The sequence below is a fragment of the Enhydra lutris genome, unplaced genomic scaffold, assembly GCF_002288905.1.
Source record: "Enhydra lutris kenyoni isolate GAN:26980312 unplaced genomic scaffold, ASM228890v2 scaffoldscaffold3, whole genome shotgun sequence".
NCBI classification, from domain to species: domain Eukaryota; kingdom Metazoa; phylum Chordata; class Mammalia; order Carnivora; family Mustelidae; genus Enhydra; species Enhydra lutris.
In genome coordinates, this window is record NW_019154087.1 from 59,106,611 (window position 1) to 59,129,006 (window position 22,396).

Below are 22,396 nucleotides of genomic sequence, written 5' to 3' on the forward strand. Positions count from 1 at the left end.
AAGAACAAATTCATACAACATATGGGGATTCTAGATAGGAGACATTTCATAAGTATCAGTCTTTTTGTCTTTACTAGCAATAATTCTTGGGAAGTTAAGTACATGGTCCTATATTTCATTATGCAAAGTTTGTAAGGAAATTTTCTTGAAAAATTCTCTCCAAAAGAGATCAATGTTTTGTTTTTGTCAAAATATTATCAGCTTTGTTACTATATCAGGTTTATTGCAGGGATGGATCCAGGATTTGGGGGACCTGACATTTTTATAAGTTTTGGAGGTCATTTTAAGAAAAAGAATATAAACATTATGAATACCAGGTATATATTTGAGTGTTTTTAGAATGGGAGGTCTCACATTACTCATTTTAAATAGTTAAAATACATCATAAATGAAACAAAATTCTGAAAAAATAAATTTAATAATCAACGGAGACCTCAACAGTCCTTTCATTTCCAGTTGCATTCAACATAATAACTCTAAAAAATTTGTAACTCCACCCTTTCAAAATAAATGTACATTCAAGAGAAATTGATCCTAACCTTACAACTGTATACAGTTAATGAATGGAAAAATAGATCTGACTAGCTTCAGAGTCTGTAGGTTTCCAGTTGTGTTTTTCCTCCACTACCCACATATTTCTGGTACCATGTACCAAAGGGCATATGTAAGTAACAAAATGAGCTGTGGCTTGACATTTTCAATTCATGACACAAAATAAGTCAGCAAGGGGGAATTAAGAATACTCTGGAAAGCAATTCTTACATAGGGATGTCTAACAATAAACCTCGTACACATAGGAAGTATGCCATTTATTACCTCTCACCTCCAAAATGAACCTTCATTGCCTGTGCTACAAAAACTGATCTAGACCCTTTACCTATGATTTTTTGGTAACTGCCACATTGTTAAACTTTTTAAGTACAGGGCACAAATGAGACATGCAAAGGGAAAGGGGTTTCATTTCTTGATTTCAGCTGCTATGCTTTTGTGCTTTCCCTCCCTGCCCCCATCTTTCCTTCATAACTAATATTCCATAGCCTTCCCAACAATAACACCACATGCTCCAGGCCTTTGAAACATCCTTGACTCCTGAACACACATCCACAAGCCAATAATTACCTGCACTTTGAATTATTTCTTTGTGCCTACCTTGTGACTGTGACCTGGCTCTGGCTTAAGTAACCCAGAGAAATTTTCCACCATCCAGTGAGCTACAAACACACTTTCTCCAAAAATATCCAAACCCAACTTGAAGAGGTAGCCCCCCAATTCCAAGTTTATCCTTCTGTGGGTTCTCTCTCCTTCAACCTAGGGATACTGTTGGATTTCTGTCAATGTTTTCATATTTACTCTTCTATTTTGTATAACTTAAAATTTCTTTACGTTAAATTTCCCCCTTTAAATTACAGTGTGGATTCTCTCTTGATTGGATGCAGACTAATACATAGGAGTTACTGAAAACCATGTAAGTATATGCCATAAAATCCAAATTAAATTCTCCTTTTCTTGGACCCAAAAATGTCTGTAGCCTGTAAAAGACCATTCAACATTATGAAAAGAGTGAAGTCAACTCACAATTGAAAGAGACAGCAGTTTTAATCAGTGCATTTAACCCCTTCAACCTCTGTACCTCTCTTCTTCCCTTTCTTCTCCACCCCTCATATGTGTGTGTGTGTATGGATGTGTGTGTGTGTATATAATAATAGATAAGAGATAAATATAAATATATACATACAATACATAATATAAATATAAATAACATATATAAATAATATATAATATATAAAATGTTATATATTATATACATAATATATATATATTTATTATAAATAGGAGTTTTGGCCTTGGAAAGGGGCCATGCAAATTAGCTTAATAAAAAAAATTTTCAGCTCTAGAAGTCAGTCTCTGTCTAGAGAGTAATTTCACAATGAAAACTCTGTCTCAGAATTGGCAAAATACTGCAAGCAGGAAAAATCCAGTTTGCCATTTGCTTTTGTAAATAAAGTTTTACCTATTTCTTTAAATATTGCCTATGGCTGCTTTCATGCCGCAATGGCATATTTGGGTAGTTGCAACAGAGATCATATGGCTCACAAAACCTAAAATATTTGCTACTTAGTTTTTTATAAAGTTTGCTGATGGTTGCTCTTTGGATTGAGTGGCACTGAAAACTTTAATAGGAAGCTAGTTGTTTATGTTACATACATATGAAAATATGTGAGCACTTTGAAGTCAGCCACTAGTTTCTCATCTAAGAACCCAAGATCCGCTCGCTCTGTGTTCTATGTGAAGTCAAAAGGTTGATGGCAACTATTTTCCTTGCCACTCAGAAACTTTTACATTTTACATTCAATTCCTCTACTATGCTATGAATTAATGTCAGAAATATGAACTTGAGATTATATGCTATCTTTTGAAACCACTTTTAGAAAACCAAAAGTTAATATATTTAAAGGAATGTTATAGTGGGACCAAAGAGAAAATGGATATGAGTACCACTAAAAATTAAAAAAGAATTGTTATCAAAGCACAAAGATCCATGATTAGGAAGTCATATCAGAAGCATGTTGGAGAAAAAGAGTAGAAATTTAAGATGAGACTGGAAAAAAGTGATTATCCAGACATTTACAAAACTTCAGTGCATAATTTCTCTCCTTTTAAATGTTTAACATATATAAATGACAACTAAGGAAGGTTTATATAAGAATTGGAACATAACATAAAGGTCACTTATTTAGTGAGATTTGTCAGAATATCTTCCTTTCGAAGTCTACAAAGTCCAACTTAGCAATAACATAATTCTAAAAATAAATGAGAATCTTAGTAAGATGGAAATGCATGCATGAACTAGAATTCAATTTGGTTTTACTTTGTTTTGAGAACAATATGGGAGAAATAAATCTGAAATGCCAGCTGCTCTCCTAAGTAGACCAAAAAATATAAAAAATAAAAACTGATGTGAAAAAAACAGGCATATCATTCTCAAATAATGAAAAATTAAAGGATACTAATTATTTGGCATCACTCTGTTCTTAAATACATCTTGGAGAAATATTTAAATGTATATCCAATTATGTGCAAATATTTAGAATCAACCCTTTATCTATCAATTTAAGTATAATCGGTTTTGAAATCAAGTTCCTTACTGTGAGCCCCTAAAGGAAAACAGATGTACTTAATTTAATAGTGAAATGTTTTTAACTGTGGAGTCTGCCTACAGAAGCAGCTAGTTTTCATGCTCCATTATTTCATCTATATCCTGATGGATACACTGAATTGCCATAAAACACTATATGCCACATCAAAAACGAGAAGTTGCCTAGCTGATAAGTATTTGAAATATGATAGGAAAATAACAAAACATGGTACTTTGAATAAAGAAGTTAAATCACAGTGTACCAGGCATTGCATTTTGTATGAATAACCTTTCTTTTGAGTTTGTATTTAGATGCACAACAGCTGACAAAAGTTGTTTTTTAATGTTTTGGCCATTAAAGTAACTTGATCCATGAAGTTCTATTAGTCCTCAATGCACAGAGGTTTTGCTTATTATAGATATGTTTCACTACTGCTATGTCAGTAACCACACTAACACTGTATTTAGGAACTATTCACTGATCTCACAAGGCAGAATGGAAATCAACTTATTCACATGTGCATTGATTATAGCCCTTCTCAGTACTGCCATATGGTGCCAGTCTACTGATTTTCTAAAGAAGGAAACATGGGAGGAGGTTAACGCTATGCTCCAAGAGTAGTATTTTTTTTGATGTGGTTCTCTAGGTCAGAATATGACTTGTTTCCATAAGTTGAGAAACATTTTTATTAATTTAGGCTCAGAGAAGTTACCCCTACAAGATAGGGGAAGAAAAGGAATTCCAACTAATTAATTATAAAATGAATCACCATCATTTTTTGATGTAGAAACTCAAGTCCCTCTTCTTAGTATCAAGGCACCCAGTAAAACCAAAAGATTTATAAAATATTTACTTAGCATATGAGTTGAGCAAAGAAAATGAATATTGCTTCCAGATTCTTTCTCTCCCACAGTAGATTTTGCTCATTTAGAGACTAGGGTACTTTTATCTCACTATCCTATGGATAGTGCTAAACATTATCCAATTCTTTCTTTTTTTTTTTCTTTTTTAAGATTTCTTTCTTTCTTACCCTTTCTCTCTCTCTCTCTGTCTCTCTCTCTCTCTTCTTCCTTCCTTCCTTCTTTCAGAAAGAGAGAAGAAGGGAGAGCATGCAGTGGGGTGGGGGGGAGCAGAGGGTATGGGAGAGTCTGAAGCAGCTTGCACCAAGCAGAGTCCGAGGCGAAGCTCCCTCTCATGACCCTGAGTTCATGACCTGAGCCGAAACCAAGAGTCAGATGCTTAGCTGACTCTGCCTCTGAGATGCCCCTGGACATTAACTGATTCTAAATATGTTTTCTTTTCCTATTTTTGTCTCCATTTAGATCACTACTTTTGGGCTAGGACATGCTATCTTCATATGGCTTCAAAGAAGAGACTACTTCTCAGCACTTTTTAGTACCATTTCAAACCTTAGTCTTGTTTATTCCAAATCTCTATCAATAACATATTTAACCATCATGATTTAGGATAGATTTTTTTCCATAACTGGTTCATCTCATTTTGGGGGCGTCAATTTATCTAGTTTTACGTCAGAGAAGTCAACTCAGTATCTGTCCCAGAAAAGGAAAAGGAACCCCAGGGAGGAGGAAGATGGGGAAGAAAAGGTAGGAGAGGAAGAAGAAAAACATCTGTGGACTTAGCAAAGAGTCATTGTGCAGAAATTATTCAAAGTGCTTATTTATGTGCACTTAACCAACAACCCAAAAACATAACAAAAATGGAAAAGGAATTGTCAGTCTAAGATTCCCAAGTCAAAACATAGAACAACCCGAATTAGGAAATTAGATAACATTTTCACAATATAGTGGGCATACAGATTTTCTATTAAAAATTTTAAAAATCTCATGCTTTTGTTTACTTACTTGGCAAATTTGTGTTGCAGGACTACTCTGTACAAGTACTGTTCTAGGCACTGAGAATACAGAGTTGGACAAGGAAGGTAAGGTCCCTAATCTTCTGGAATTTGCAATCTAGTTAGGGAAAGTGAGAAAAAGAGAACAACTATACCCCGTTTTTATATAATGCGAGTTCTTTCAATTGAAATAAAAATAACATTGCAGAATGCTAGGACCTGGTTGTTTTGTGTTATCCTTTACCAATAGTTAGAAGCAAGTAACACTATAGAAAACTGAGTCCCCACTTCCAAAGTAGAAGTATTAAGAGTTGGTAAATCAATGGAAACGTTTATTTTGATTATGTACTTATCAGAACTTTGTAATTACCTTAGGCTGTTAAGAATTAACAATAATAACAACAACAACAAAATCTATCTAAAATTTTCTTCCTTGGAGATAGGTCACATCTTTTTGCATTGCTATAGAAACTGTTAGCATCCTGCCTTCCAGCACAGAGTTGAACAAACATTCTCCGCAAAGGGTCAGACATTAAATATTCTTGGTTTTGTAGGCCAAGAGACAAAATTGAGGATATTATGTAAGTACTTATTTTATTAAAAAGAAAATAATTCACAGATTTTTACTGATGTAATTAAAATTTAATAATAACAATAGTGGAAAATAATTTTTTGGTAATACAGGTCTACTTATGAGAATGGAATTTTGTAGGGAAAGATTACATTTCCCTTACTTGGGATTCAATGGATTTTGATAAAAGTCCATTGCAAATGTTTATCTGTTAATGCTAATCTATAATGATATTTTACATACATCATCTTTGAAAATGTCTTTTCATAGGGCACCTGGTGGCAGTCAGTTAAACTTCTGACTCTTGGTTTAGGCTCAAGTCATGATCCCAGTCGTGAAATTGGGCCCTGTGTCTGTTCTTTCCTTTGTGCCCTACATGGAGCCTGCTTAAGAGCCTCTCTCCCTCTCTCTGCTCCTCCCCACTCTTGTGCACCCACTTTCTCTCTCTAAAATAAATAAATAAATCTTTTTTAAAAAAAGAAAGAAAATGTCTTTTTACATAGAGCTTGCCAAATAGTCAATAGGCAGAGGCTCTTAATTGAACATATTAATCTTTTAGAAGGCATTTACAGAATTGTACTAGATTCTGTTCTTGAGATTTGCCTTGAAGCAGATCACTACATGGCAGATCGTCACTTCCCAGTGAAAGCTAGGCGGGAGCTCCTCAATTACATAAATAAATAGATTTTAAGATATGAGAATTTTCTCTGTGCTTACATTGAGCTTTGAAAATACATCGCTGGAGATGTAGTTTGAGTTTGGAAAACCTGACAAATTTGCGATGGAATGAGGACCCTGTTTCTTGTTTTAATTTTTGATGGTACACAAAATGTGTGAAGTAGCCTGACGTCACTCATGATTCAAATGTTAGCTGTCAACAGTGAGTTACACCAAGTGTGTAAGTTTCACATTTAAAGTACTATTTGCCTTGTAATTTTAGGCTGAACTCATTATGAAACATTATCAAGTCTGTAGCAAAAGCTAATTCAATGCTATTTAGTGTCTGATAATAGTGATTGGAGGAAGTTCTTCCCCTCCAGAAAAATTTCAGTTCAAGTCTGCCACCGTGATGAAATACTCTAATGAAACTTTACCACTGCTAAACTGAACTACTGTGTGGTATGGTAAGTCAGAATAACCAGCTTCTAATAACCAATTCTAATTCATCCTAACTGGGTGATTGGGTTTATGAGAGGCAATGAAGTTCACTGTTGACACTACTGATTCAATAAAACATAATAAATTCAGGTATTTTCCTCAAAGTACCTGCTGATAAACAATAAAATGGAAAACCATAGGCTGTAAGCATCTTGCATTTTCATAAGTTTTGTAAATTGGTCTGAATAATTCTTTTTTTGCTCCATATACATTTTTATCACTATCACTTGTACCCAGTAGATTCCACTAAAGGTTGTACTAAGTTAGTGCTTTCTCAGCTTCTTAAAAAAATATCCTTACTTCTTATTGTTCCATGCACACCATTCTTAGTGGCTAATTCTTCAGTCACTTAAATCTTGATATCGACTCACGAAATAAACAACTACTAAGGAGTGTTAATAATATCCAGAAACTCATCAAGAGCAAAGAAGAACAACTTGGAGTCATTTTCCTTGTTAAAAATAGGGCAAATTGATTATTGATATTGCTTTCAATTCCTCAACTCTTCATGCAGCTGTTTATGCTGAAGGCTAATCATCTTTAAAAAGTTTTTCTCTAAACACTTTTTTCAACTGCAGCAATCAAATATGATTTAACTAGCTCACCATTGGTAAATGGTTTTTCTTAGCTGTAAATGAAACAATTGGAAATTTATTTTGATTGTAGCCGCATTTTTTTTTATTTTTGTGAAAAAATTCTGCTATGACTGTTTTAAATGTTCTAATTGTTCTGAACACTGCTTGTCTGTGAGTAGGGAACATTGCAATGAATGCTGAATCTACTGTCAAAATGTATTCTTTAAGCATAAATAGTCATCACATAATAAACAATGATTTTCTATCTAATTTAGTGCAAAATAATCCATGCCTCACTGTGCCTTAAAAATGCAGCATTTAAAGTCCACCCTTCTTCTTGGTTTGAACTTTATGAGTATGCATTAGTATAAAAGTAAATGAAATGTGTTATGGTGACACGTGGCATTGAAAATTCTGCCGTTGTAACTGTGTTACCCTAATCTGTAAGTGCCAAGCAGCAGTATGCAGCAATGAGAGTGCCATATCTATACATTCTTTTTCACACTGCTCACCTTCTCTGCTGCCATATTACAAAACAGCCATAGACAATACATAAGTGAATGAATGTGGCTGCCTTCCAAAAAATTTTGAATTTCACAGAATTTTTCGTGTGTCATAAAATACTATTCTTCTGATATTTTCAACCAACTCACAGGCCTTAAGAAATAAATGGTGGGGGCGCCTGGGTGGCTCAGTGGGTTAAAGCCTCTACCTTCCGCTCAGGTCATGATCCCAGAGTCCTGGGATCAAGCCCCACCTCCAGCTCTCTGCTCAGCAGGGAGCCTGCTTCCCTTCCTCTCTCTCTGCCTGCCTCTCTGACTACTTATGATGTCTGTCTGTCAAATAAATAAATAAAATCTTAAAAAAAGAAAAAGAAATAAATGGTGGTCCCAGTGTGGCCTGCAGGCTGTAATTTGTTAACATTTTGTTTCTGAGTTAGAGAATAAAAATACAAGTATTTGATGTTTATAAGACACACAGTTTAAATGTAAGAATACTAAAAGCTGGATAGTGAAGTGTAAAAGATATCAAAGAATAACCAACAAAAGCAGTAGCATTATATGCTATTTATTTTTCACCATTGACTCTAATGTGCCTCAGTTTATCTTCACGTGGGTTTGTTAAGTTTCCAGAGTCAGTGATTTGATATATTTCTTCAATTTTGGAAAATTGGAAAGTTCTCAGTCTTAGCTCTTCTTTCTTTTCTCCCCTCTTAAGACTATAATACATATGTAATGTGTATAATTTGCATATGATGTATATAGTATATATAATGTGTATAATTATGTGTGTATATATATATATATATATATATATAACAAGCCCACCCAGTGATTTTTCATTTCTGATATTTCATTTTTCATTCCCAGTATTTACATTTGGTTATTTTTATCATTGTCATATATGTACTAAAAATTCCCCCTTCTGTTCATGCATTTTTCCATGTTTTATTTAACATAGTTATTATGGTTTAAGTCCTGGTCTGATGCTACCAGTATCTGGGAAATACCTGGGCTTTCTTCTCTTCTTGAATATGGGTCATATTTCTTTGCTTCTTCATATGTCTTACAATTTTTTATTTTATGTTGGACCCTAGGTTTAAAAGAAAAATGGAAATAAATAACATTCAACCCCAGAAAAACACACATTCTATTACAAAATTACTAGTATAGGAGACCTAATCTGTGATTTAACTGAGCATGACCTTCCATTGAGTTTTAGGCTCTGAGCACTGGTGAAAAGGAGGTGTTCTCATTATGTTAAAGCCAAGTCACCAGGTTTTAAAATTTAGGAATCCCTTGGGATCTCTCTCTTCCTCTGTCTCTCTGCCCCTACACCCTCCCCTTCCTCCCCTGCCCATTCCTTCTGTTCCTTCTCCTCACTCCCCACTCTAGACCACATCTCCTAGTTTTTCAGGTTTCATGGGGTTCCCTTTAATTCATCATCCTCTATGTGTCTACAGAGATTTCTGGGTGTCTTTGCTGTTGCCTAACTTCTAGCCTATACACCTAATGAAAGGTAACGTACCTAGGAAAGATTTTTCTCAGCTCTTATGCCCACCTCAATTTTTTAGTAGCCTTAGATGCACTCCATTAATAGCCCTGGAAGACTTTTTCTTGGTTCTCTTGCCCTAGTCCTAGACTTTATTGAATACTACTGCCCACAATCAGCAGAAGACCCATGTTCTAACATGGTTAGACATGCTTAATTGCTGGAACTTCTTTGGATTCTAATTGGTCCTGCCAACCCATACATGGCAGGAAAATGTTGTTTAAAAGTTTAGCTAGTTTCTCCTTAATTCCATCTATAAAAAAAGTTATCCTTCTCCTGTTATTCTGTGCAGGATAATAGCAGTTGTGGATCTCTTCTGTTTTAGGAAAGGCTTGTTACTCCCTGAAATTTTGTTCATTTCAATTTCTTCCCGACCCAGCTCTCTGATATAGTTTTTTCCATTTTTTTAAATTTAATTTAATTTTTATTATTATTTTTATAATTATGTTCAATTAGCCAGCTTATAGTACATCATTAGTTTTTGATGTTGTGTTCAATGATTCATTAGTTGTGTATAACACACAGTGCTCATTATCACAGGTGTCCTCTTTAATATGTATCACCCGCTTACCCCATCCCCCTACACCCTTCCCTTCTGTAACCCTCAGTTTGTTTCCCCAAGTCCAGAGCCTCTCATGCTTTGTCTCCCTCTCTGATTTCTTCCCATTCAGTTTTCCTTTCCTTCCCCTATGGTCCTCTCTGATATATTTTTTAAAAAGAAACAATTTCTTGCTTATCTAGCTTGTTCACGTTGTTAGGATAAAAGCAATTATCTTTTGAAACTTTGACAAACCAGAAATGAAATGAACTAGATATTTTATCATTCAAATATTACATGAAGTGGATATTTCCTTTTTTTTAATATATTTATTTATTTGACAGAGAGAGGGATCACAAGTAAGCAGAGAGACAGGCAGAGAGAGGGGGAAAGCAGGCTCCCGCTGGGCAGGGAGCCCGATGTGGGGCTGGATCTCAGCACCTTGAGATCATGACCTGAGCCAAAGGCAGAGACTTAAACCACTGAGCCACGTGGGTGCCCAGAAGTGAATATTTCTAAGATTTTTTTCACCATAGTTCCTAACTTTACTAAATTCACATCTTCTTTAGTCACTTACATACCTAAACGTATTTCATAGAGTATAATAGTATGCAAGTATATTTATTAATTACTTATGTCTCAGACATTGATAAGATGTGTAAATTATCTCTTTTTCTCATTACAACAACCCAGGAGCAAAGTAGTGTTACTGTTCTCATTTTGAAGATGAGGAAATTGAGGCACAGGAATGTTAAGTCACATGAAAGGTTATTTTTCTAATAGTTCGTGGAGTTAGTATTTGAATCACAAACAATGTGTTACGAGAACCCATTTTATTAAGCACTACACTGCACTGGTAAATAAATACTTGTAAAGCAAAAAGATAATATAATCCAAATGCTTAAGAAATTTTTAAAAATTGTTCCTTCAGGGACGTCTGAGTGTCTCAGACAGTTTGGCGGTTGCCTTAGGCTCAGGTCATGACCCAGGGTCCTGGGATTGAGACCCGCATTGACCTCCCTGCTCAGTGGAGAGTCTACTTCTCCCTCTTCCTGCAGCTACCCCTTCTTGTGTGCTCTCTCTCTCTTTCTCTGACAAATAAAATCTTTTATAAAATAAATAAAAATAAAATAAACAAAAATTGTTCCTTCAGTCTAAGACATCGCACTGAATTCTGAAGTTATCCATAATTGATTGTATAATTACATCAGAATTATTAGTGAAAGAATTCTTCATTTGGCCTGCTGTCTAGAACTTTGAGATGAATTGATGCTGGGCTAACTCAGTGTTGTTTGTATAGCTCCTTACCTTTGTCTTATTTCTTCTTCCTCTTATGAATCTTGTTGCAAATTTATTCATGCTCTTATTCATATTTTAAATTCTTATTATTGACAAAATATCTAATTATATAAGAAAATCTGAAAATTGTTTTGTATTACTCTCTTGACTGAATATACATAAATTATTATGCCTTTTCTTTCCACTTTATCAATTTTTAGAATACAAAAGAAACTGTTTTACTATGAGATGAAATAGTAGGAGTACTAATAGGATGCATTTTATGGATTGAGGTGATACTAGATTCTGGAAATAATGGTATGTGAATGAGACCTTTAGTTATATTTGACTTAATAATACCCATTAGGCAATAATTATTTGAGCCACTGCAAAAATCATTACCTATGTACCAGGTTGTGAAGCAAGCTCTAACTTGAATCTAAATTCATTCCATCTCAGGTACCTGTAGCTAGAATCACAGACAAGAAGCCAGTAAATTGGTGTTTTAATATTATATCCCTAGTGAAATTCTTACAAGTCTAGAACAAAAACATACATACAAAAGATCAAAGATTATTTTACCAAAGAATTACTAAATTAGATACTAACAACAAACCTCATAAAAGTGAGATGTTTTACCTAATTATACAAAGGATATGCTACACAGTATTAAATATGTTTATTAAAGACCTGGATTTATAAACTCTAAGAATTCTGCTAGTTTCTTGTTTTTATATTGAATTTCTACATTAAATTGACAAATGATACAGACAACTTGCAAGTATCTTGAATGCAGAGATATCTTAATCAATTTTTCTCAAATTTTGTTAAACACTTAAATAGTAGTATCACTAATAACCTCAGTATTCTATAACATGGGTGTTTGAAAAATCACCTTAAATTTCACACATACTTTTTATTAAGCTTTATTTATTTGAGAAAGAAAGCACATGGCATGTGTGAGGGTGGGAGGGTGAGCAGAGGGAGAGAATCTCCAAGCAGACTCCTCTGAGCATGGAGTGCAATGTGGGGCTTGATTTTGTGATGCATGCGATCATGACCTGAGCCAAAACAAAAAGCTGGATGCGTAACTAACTGAAACATCCAGGTGCCCCTCACATGTACTTTTAAAATTTGTATTTCTTATATTATCATACAGTAAAACCACCTTTTTCTCCTACTGGTGTACACTTCAATGAAGTCTTGAATCAAGAATCAAGAATCAAGTCTACAAACAAGTCTACAATACAAGTCTACAAACAAAATTTGAGAAATAAATCAAGAATACATGTCTTGATTTATTTCACTCTGACATCAATCAGGATACAAACCAGTTCAGTAAATAAATAAATAAATAATCAAATAAATAAATAAATCTCTCCACTTTGATTTTTATAACCACATCTTCCTCTGTCCCCATTCTACTACATTCAACTACTGAGTGTTTTCCCATAGTTTTGTTTCCATTGTCTTTCTAAGAATGTCATATATATAGAATTATATTGTAGGTACCCTTTTGAGACTATCTTCTTTCACTCAAAAAAATGCCTTTGGGGTTCATCCAAACATCCAAATCATGAATGTATCAATAATCTCTTTCTCTCTCTCTTTTTTTCTTTTTTGTTACATTTCTGGGTAGAATTTTATTGTATAGCTATAGCAGAGTTTGTTTATCCATTTTTTTGTTGAAGAATATTTGGATTGTTTTAGATTGTGGCAATTATGAATAAAGCTTCTATAAACATTTGTCTATGGAATTTTAGTAAACACAAGTTTTTATTTCCCTAGGGTAAATACCCAGTACTGAGACTGCTGGTTCATATGACAAGTGCATTTTTATTTATTTTTTCAATGCTCTTCGCAGCTTTATTCATAATAACCCCAAACTGGAAATAACCCAAATGTCAATCAACAGAGGATGGGGAACATGCTGTGGTGCATTCACTCAGTGGAATATTTCTCAGTAATAGAAAGGGACATACTTCTGATACCTTCAACATCCATGATTTACAGACTTTGAGCACGAGAAGCCATTCACAAAGGATCTATCCTTCATGACAAGTGTATTTTTTTAAATCTATGAGAAAGCAAACCCATTTTCCAGTATGGTTATCTTACTTTGCATACTTTCCAGCCATACATGGGAATTCCAGGTGCTCCACTTCCTCATTAGCACTTGATATTATCAGTACTTTTTATTTCAACCATTCTAACAAGTGTGTATTGGTAGGTCATTATGGCTTTCATATTAACTTCTTAATGGCTAACAATGTTGAACATAGTTTCATGGACTTATTTGCCATCCTTTTGGTGAGATATCTATTAAAGTTCTTTTCTCATTTAAGGTTTTTTAAATTTTTGTATTGTTGAGTATTGAAAGTTCTTAATATATTCTGGATACAATGCTTTAGACAATATGTGTTTTTTCAAATATCCCCCATTGTAGAGATTGTTTTTTCATTCTTCTGGTAATCCTGATTAAGAATTCTTAATTTGTACTTAGGTCAAATTGTGTTTTCTTTTCTATGTTTTCTTATAAAAATTATAGTTTTACAATTTTATACATCTATGACTCATTTGGAGTTAATTTTTGTGTAGGTAAAAGATGTAAGTTGAGTTCCACTTTTTGTGTATGGATGGGAATACTGAGGTGTGCAAGATCTGAATGAACCTCAAAAGCATTATACCAACTGAAAGAATATATGCTGTATAATCTATAATTCCATTTATAGAAAATTCTAGAAAAAGGTAAAGTGGTAATAATATAGAGCTTCTCAGTGTTTGTCACAGGCCAAGATAGGGAGGGAGTTGACTGAATGTTCTATATTATGATTATGCATGAAGGTATATAACCATGAACATTTACTAATGTTGGAAAAACATATATATATATATATATATATATATATATATATACACACACACATATATACACACACACATATATATATACACACACTATGTAAATATATATTCATGTTATATAAATATATATTTAAATATTATAATTTAAAGCAATAGGGATATGTGGTATTTCCAATATAGTTCCATAGTGTGGAGTAACCAAAAGCTATGTGAATATTAATGCACCTTATAAAGGATATTTAAAAAGAAATGGAATTTTAAAAATAACATAACATTCCTGTAGTGAAAATATAACCAGCATGCATTTGAAGTCATGTGTGCTCACCATGTCTTAATGTATATATGAATCTAACTGCAATAGAGGTGTTCAAACAGTGAAGGACTCTGTTTTCAAGTCATTAGGTTTATGTTAAGCAGTAGATGATTGGAGAATACTGCTAAAAAAATTGGTTATTATGAAATGAATTCAATGACTTATCAACTATAATCTTAAAAATCACTTTTAAATAACACACTTATCGGATATGTGATTTATCATTCTTGGAAAAAACTTATGTACTTTTTTTATCCAGTTGACTTTTATTAGATAATGGAAGGATAAAGAGAACAAATCTTTATTCATAGAATAAAACATTCCAATATATTTAAAACAGCTTGAACCCCTTTATAGCTGGAAGTATCTATAGTCTGTAAAAGTTTACTACAGATTCTGTTGAATTCCTTCGTTCAACAGTAAGAGTTTCAAGACACCCATATAAGTTTATGAATCTTAGACCCCTTCCCCTTCCTACTTTTTATCTGTAACCCATTACTAGGTCTGGCACCTTCATGTTCTTTCCTTATACCTCAATTTCTAGTAACTGGGAACTTACTTTATTGACCATGCCAGAGGCTTTATCTTGATACACTGGTCAGTTCCTACAAGGTGCTGAAATTATTGTGAACCTCAGCCCCCATGACTGAGATCCAAAAACTCACTGTCGGATCTCTTTGATGTCTTTCTACATCTGTTATTTTCTTGACTCTGTTGTGTACTTTTGCCAGCCAAGAAAACCTCTTGTCTTTCTGCCTTGAATTTTCTTCATGTACCACCTATTTCTCTATTTTTCAAATATCCTTGCTTCTTTACCAATCTAGTCCATTATGAAGCAGAAATACCCTTATAGCCACTGCTTTAAAAGCTTCCAAGATTTATCAATGCTCTGAATAAAGAACAGTAGCCCATCTGTACAGGCAAGTCTTCCAACCAAATGCTATGCAATACATTTTCAACCTCTTTCCAACGTCATTTCTTACTAAATCTTAAATCTTCTTCTACACTGGAGAATTCACTACTTCCCAAACATACCCTGATTTTCTTGCCTGATCACCTTGCAACGATATGCATCCCCACCCCTTCACATTGGTTAGCAAGGCCCCTCTTACCCTTGGATTCTTATCTCATTCAATTTCTCCATGAAATTATTCTAGTCTCCATGAAATGGAGATTCTCTCCTCTTACACTGAACTTACCTAACATTTCGTCTGAAATTTTATGATAGCATATTTATTCTACATGGGTGTAGAATTTCTTATTATATAATTATATGTACTCATATACTACTATGAGTAAAATTTATATACTCATTCCCCAACCTCCATTAGATTGGATACTTCTTAAAAGTAAGGAGTGTATTGCCTCACATCTGACTCATCTCTCTAAGATTTCAATAATCTAGGTGACATATGCTCTTACATTTTTAATTTTAATTACCCTAAATAACTAAGAGTAATAAACATTTATTAAGGGCCTATTCATTATACACTAAATACTGGCATAGGCATCAGATGTAAAGACATAAAAGATAACCACACCATAAAAAATTTACACTATGATGGGAAAGATAAACAAATGAGCACAATTACTATGCAGGGTTAGAAATACACCTGCGGTGCATAAGAGCAGAGGAACTTACTGATAATGGAGAAGTGATATTATGATGGTATGTAAAGATTCCAAGAGAAAGTAGTATCTGAGTTTAATTTTGAATGGGTCATATGTTAAAACAGAGAGCAGGAAGAGAGGAAGAAGATATTCTAAGAACAGTGAGCAAAGTGTGTAAAGTGATTGGTATGTGAGAAACTAAGTTTGGTGTCACTGAAACAAAATAGGAGTCATGGCAAGAAAAGAATCTGACACATTAAAGGGCATTATTTTCACTGACATGGATTTGGATTTCAGATTTAAGGGTTTTAAGGGGGGTAGTAGCAAGGTCAGATTTACTGCCTAGAAATGAATTGACAGAAAAATAACTGTAGGCAAGAAACCCAATTTTAATGGCATTCCACATTAATATAAGTCACAAATGATAAGAACATGAACTAACAAGAAACAATTCCATATTGGACAAGTATTAGAAGGTGGAGGAGGGATAATAAAACATCTCCTAGACTGAGAAGGCATTTGAGACCAAAAAACAAAGCAACCCACTCCATACTATTTACACAGAGATTTTATTTTTTGTTTTGTTTTTAGGATTTTATTCATTTATTTGAGAGAGAAGAGAATACAGTGGGTGGGGAGGGGCAGAGTGAGAAGCAGCAGCAGACTCCTCCCTGAGCAGGGAGACAAGATGCAGGGCTCCACCCCAGGACCCTGGGATCATGACATGAGCTAAAGGCAGATGCTTAACCGATTGAACCCCCCCAGGTGTTCCACCATTTACAGAGTGTTTTGTTTGTTTGTTTGTTTTTGTTTTTATAAAGATTTTTATTTATTTATTTGACAGATCACAAGTAAGCAGAGACGCAGCCAGAGAGAGGAAGGGAAGCAGGCTCCCCGCTGAGCAGAGAGCCGGATGTGGGACTTGATCCCAGGCCCCTGGGATCATGACCTGAGCCGAAGGCAGAGGCTTTAACCCACTGAGCCACCCAGGTGCCCCCCATTTACAGAGTTTTATTCAGAACAACTAAGAGGGGATATCAGGTGACAGATGATCCAGGTGCTATGCAGCTATTCTCTACCCCTATTCAGAGCTTAATCCACAGGTTTTGTACAGCAAGAGGCATTGTGGTTTGGTTCAAAGAGTAGTTATCTCAAGTGGTGCTACCTGTATGCCAGTCATCTCTACTAGTTATCTAGAGTGATACCTTCCATGTACCACTTTAGAGATCAGAACAAATATTCCTGCACTTGGGATAGGGTACACATTAACCTCCCAGGAACCAAGAACATGTAACCCTGAGGGAGATTGTTACACGGGCATGAACAAGATGGACTCAGTGTTGTTGGCGCTCCTTCAAGAAAGGGGACATTCTTCACTTAGAGGTGTATAATTTTCTCTCAGAAATCAGGTGGCAGGAATAATATAGTATGACCCTCAGATTACTGTATTTAGTGACTAAGATAGGAAATAAAAAAAGAAAAAGAATTTAGAGAGAAGACAATGAGTTGTCCTTTGAACACACAAAATTTTAAGAGAACTACTTCATAAATACCTGGGGATAGTTGAGTTTATTACACTAGATTTTGAGCAAGACAGCCTAAGGTGCTTAAGAATGATCCCATGTTGCCATTTTCCCAGGCAAATAAAGCAGAAAAATTGGACAAAGTGTTAGAGAGTATTGGCCAAATCGTTGTTGAATATATAAAATAACAGTCCAAGTTAATGTCTCTCAAACTTTTAACACATCTTCCTAATTATAAGATGTCCACTGTCCTTGGACTGCATCTGTTCTCATATTACAGTGGAAAAATCACTTCAGTGATAAAGACTCAGAGTAATATTAATCATTTGGTAAGAGAAGATAACCATGGTTATGTATTTGATTGTAAAGTAATAGAAATCCCTAAAAGGTACTCAATTATTCTATTAAACTAAAATATATCATATACCATAATTTTTTTTAAGATTTTATTTATTTATCTGACAAACAGAGATCACAAGTAGGCAGAGAGGCAGACAGAGAGAGGGGGAAGCAGGCTCCCCGCTGAGCAGGGAGCCCAACACGGGGCTCGATCCCAAGACCCCAGGATCATGACCTGAGCCGAAGGCAGAGGCTTTAACCCACTGAGCCACCCAGGTGCCCCAACCACAAATATTTTAAATACTACAGAACTCTCAGGTAGCATAATGCTTATAAAATTCACTTTGAGGGTCACCTGGGTGGCTCAGGCAGTTAAGTATCTGTCTTCCGCCCAGGTCATGATCCCAGGGTTTGGGGATCAAGTCCCATGTTGGGCTCCCTGCTCAGTGGGGAGCCTGCTCCCTCTCCCTCTCCTCCACCTGCTTATGCTCTCTCTCTCTCTCTCTCTCTCTCTCTCTCTCCTTCTGTCAAATAAATAAAATCTTTTAAAAAGTGTCACTTTGGGGGCGCCTGGGTGGCTCAGTGGGTTAAAGCCTCTGCCTTCGGCTCAGGTCATGATCCCAGGGTTCTGGGATTGAGCCCCGAGTCGGACTCTCTCCTCAGCAGGGAGCCTGCTTCCCCTCCTCTCTCTCTGCCTGCCTCTCTGCCTACCTGTGATCTCTGTCTGTCAAATAAATATATAAAATTTTTTAAAAAAGTGTCACTTTGATACAATCTTTGCGGGATTCTTAAGACATGAATATATATCTGAAATTGAGTTCTGATAGGAACATAAAAATATGCATATCCTTATCCCACAATTGACATGGTCAGTAACAATTAAGAACAAAATGATTTGATCTTTATGAGCCAAACCTGCAGGCTATTTTTTTCATCATAAGTAAGTATAGCTTAGAAAATATATAGATAGATTATTTCATGTTTTTTCAATACATAATTCAGGAGAGTGAGAAATTCTTGAGGTTGAAGTCATTATAGGGTATCAGGAAGCATTAATTTCAAAATTCAGTTCTAACTGGTTGGGTGCATTTTCTGTTCTCTGCTGTGTTCTTGTGGCACAATCTTCATTATTACCTCCAATCTTCTAGTAAAAATTCTACAAACATGCCATTGACTCACATTGGTTATTGCTTTGTAAAATTAAATACACAAGTTCTGTGTCCTAATTTACGTCAGTACATGGTAGAGAGAGGAAATTAATCACAAGTGCAGCAAGAGATATTAAAAAAAAAGAAGAAGAAGAAAATCAGAGCAAGAGATAATTAGTAGAAATATAAATCCCTTGAGGGTATTTACATGTGGGCTGAGAGAAAATGACTCTATAAAGCTAGAAGTTGGGAGAGACATACAAACAAATTACTGCTTGGTTACATTAATAGAATAAGGCATCATTTACACATATGATTGTTCCATTGCTATTTTTTCCCCTTTATTCTCTAGTCTTACATTATTAGCAAATTCCTGAAAACTGTTATAATCTTAGTTATATTTTAGTGTTATCTACTTTCTTTATGTGAGCTCTAATATGCTTTATTAATTCTTGTTAAAAGTCAATTCATGTTTTTCAAATAACCATAAACGGTTCACTAAACCGAGTACATTTATGCATTTGGAATAAATAAAGTAAGCAGGAATTAGCTTGATATTTCCTATATAGTCTTATAACATATCTTTTTGTCATTATGTACTGAAAATAAATTGCTGGTGTTTATGCCCCAATAGAAGTAGTTACTAAGAATACACAAATGGTTCAGAAAGCTTAATCATAGATGTCTAATTGTGTTCTTTGGTTTGTAGAGTGCTTATCTATCTGCCAGTGGTAGGGCTTTGTGGATAAACTATAATTCCAAGGAGATGATTCTGAAAGTCAGTAAAATCTAGTAATCACTGCGCTTTCAATGGAGATGTACAGAGAAATAGATTTGCTTGGTGATTGTTTGCAGATGTGATGGCCGGTATGAAAGTGCAGGCTCTCTTTTTCTTAAAAGAGTAATAAACCTGAATATTATCTGTATTGAATGGATGTGACTTGATATTACTTCCATTATACAACACAGGACAATTTGAGCAATGCAAAACCTACTTTAAAAGAGAAAAAGATTCCAACATATTACTTTCATGCAGGGTCTCTGTTCAATGAAATTCTGGTTTACTCTGATTCTGAAGAGAGACTTGTAGGGATGGAATAATGTTAAAATGTATAGCATTTTAGTTTAGATGTGCCCATTTGAATTCACAGCATGTGACAGATTGAGTACTTGATTGCCAATGTAGTACAGGAAATTGGTTTGTAAAAGCCATACTGGATTTTCAAGCTAAAACCAAATGAGGATATTACCATTTGGATTATTTCAAAAGGACTGAATATATACATTTTCTTTGTTTTCTTGGGGTTTCTTTAGCCATTTTCTGTTTCGCTCCCCTCATACCACCCCTGCACAAATACACACATTCCGAGAGACAGCAACAAAGAATTGAGATGACAAGCCTTCAATTTGGGGTCAGGCAAATATCAGTTTAAGCCTAATCCAAATGCTGCTCTTTAGACTCTATTTACTAGTTTCCTTAAGTACAAAACAGGACAATAAAGCATTTTATTTCATTTATTTATTTATTTCCTATTTCTTGCCTGAATAATATGCTCCAGGCACCAGAAATACCTAGAGAAGTAAGTAGAAAAAAGGTCCTAGAATGTGTACAGCCAATAATAAAATGCTTGAACTATGCATTTGACTGGAAACTAATAATCCACTCATCAGGTTTGTCCTTCTGACTCTCTTCAGACAAACATGAGGGGGGATTAGTAAAACCACCTTTCTTATAGGTTATTAAGAGATGCTATGTGTGAAAGTGATTTGCAAACTCAAAAAGACAAACACAAGAGACAGAAAATTGAACATAAATTATCAGAATCTTTATGTCATTTTTAAAAGATTTTATTTATTTATTTGATAGAAAAAGAAAGAGCACAAGCAGGGGGAGCAGCAGACAGAGAAGCAGGGAGAAGCAGGCTTCCAGTGGAGCAGGGAACCCAATGTGGGGCTTGATCCCAGGACTCCAGGATCATGACACAAGCTGAAGGCAGATGCTTAACCAACTGAGCCACCCAGGCATCCCTCTTTATGTCTTTGTTAATGTTACCAAAGAAAAGGGATTAAAGCTGTGAGATTTCATCTGGAAATTATCTACCAGCTAGCCTTTCAAATACCTCTAAGTCCCTAATTTTATTTCAGTAATAATATTTTTCCTTTACCAGTATACATGTCCTTGAATCCAAATGAAATTTAGTTGTTTCTATTTTACTTTTCAAATTACATGATGTACTAGAGGAAAGCCCCAGTCTTCCTATTCTTGCCTCCTATTTTTCTTCTCTCCTGTGTGTCTCTTTCACTACTCACTCAGAACATTTCACCTCTGACACTTCTAGTTATTAAATGTATAGAAGTTTATCCTTCATACCAAGCAATTCTCCATGATGCTAATAGGATGTTTTATAATTTGACTCAATTCTAGCGCTAAATACCTAGAGATGGAATCAGATCCCATGAGGTGGGGCTCCATTCCACAAGACTACTTCCACTCTAACTCAGATACCAATAACAAGTAGTGGGATCCTAGATTACTCACATCTTCTGTCCAATTTGGCTACAATTTGGAAGTTCCTATGACTCCTTTTTCAGGTTTGATTAATTTTCTAGAGTGGCTCGCAGAACTCAGGGAAACACGTTTAACAGTTTATTAAAGGATATAATAAAGGATACAGACAAATAACCAGATGAAGAGATGCATAAGGTAAGGTTTGGGAAGGTCCCAAACACAAGGGCTTCAGTCTCTGTGGAGTTGGGGTAAGTAACCCTTCCTATGTGGAGGCGTTCACCAGCCTGGACCCTGCACTTTGGGGATTTTTATGGAAGCTTCTTCACATAAGCATGATCAATGATCAACTCTAATGTTAGCCCTTCTTTCTTTTCTGGTAGATGGGATATGGGGATAAAAGTTTCAAACTTCTAATCATGGATTGGTCTTTGTGGTGACCAGTCCCCATTCAGGAGGCATCCAGGAGCTCATCCAGTGTCACCTCAACAGAACAACAGATGCTGCTAGGGCTCTTATCACTTAGGAATTTACAAGGATTCTAGAAGCTCTGTGCCAGGAACTAGGGACAGAAACCAATATATATTTTCTATTATTTGACACATAGGGCTCAGAAAAATTAATATTTTTCAGGAAGTTAAACTCAATAAAGGTAATGCTATTTTATATTTTCCTTTTTATATATTTCCTTCTAGGAATATATAGTGATGGCTCTGCTTGTTTCTTCTGATTATAAATTAATATATATTGATTTTTGAGAAGTTGGGTAATATGAAAATTATAAAAAAAATGAAGATCTTGATACTCTAAGGTACTTATAAAGCAATAAACATTGTCTGTATTGCTGTTCAAGATTTTTGCATTTTAAAAATTTATCACAGAGTTTAACTTAATTACTATATAATTTGCCATTAATCATTATCATTATAA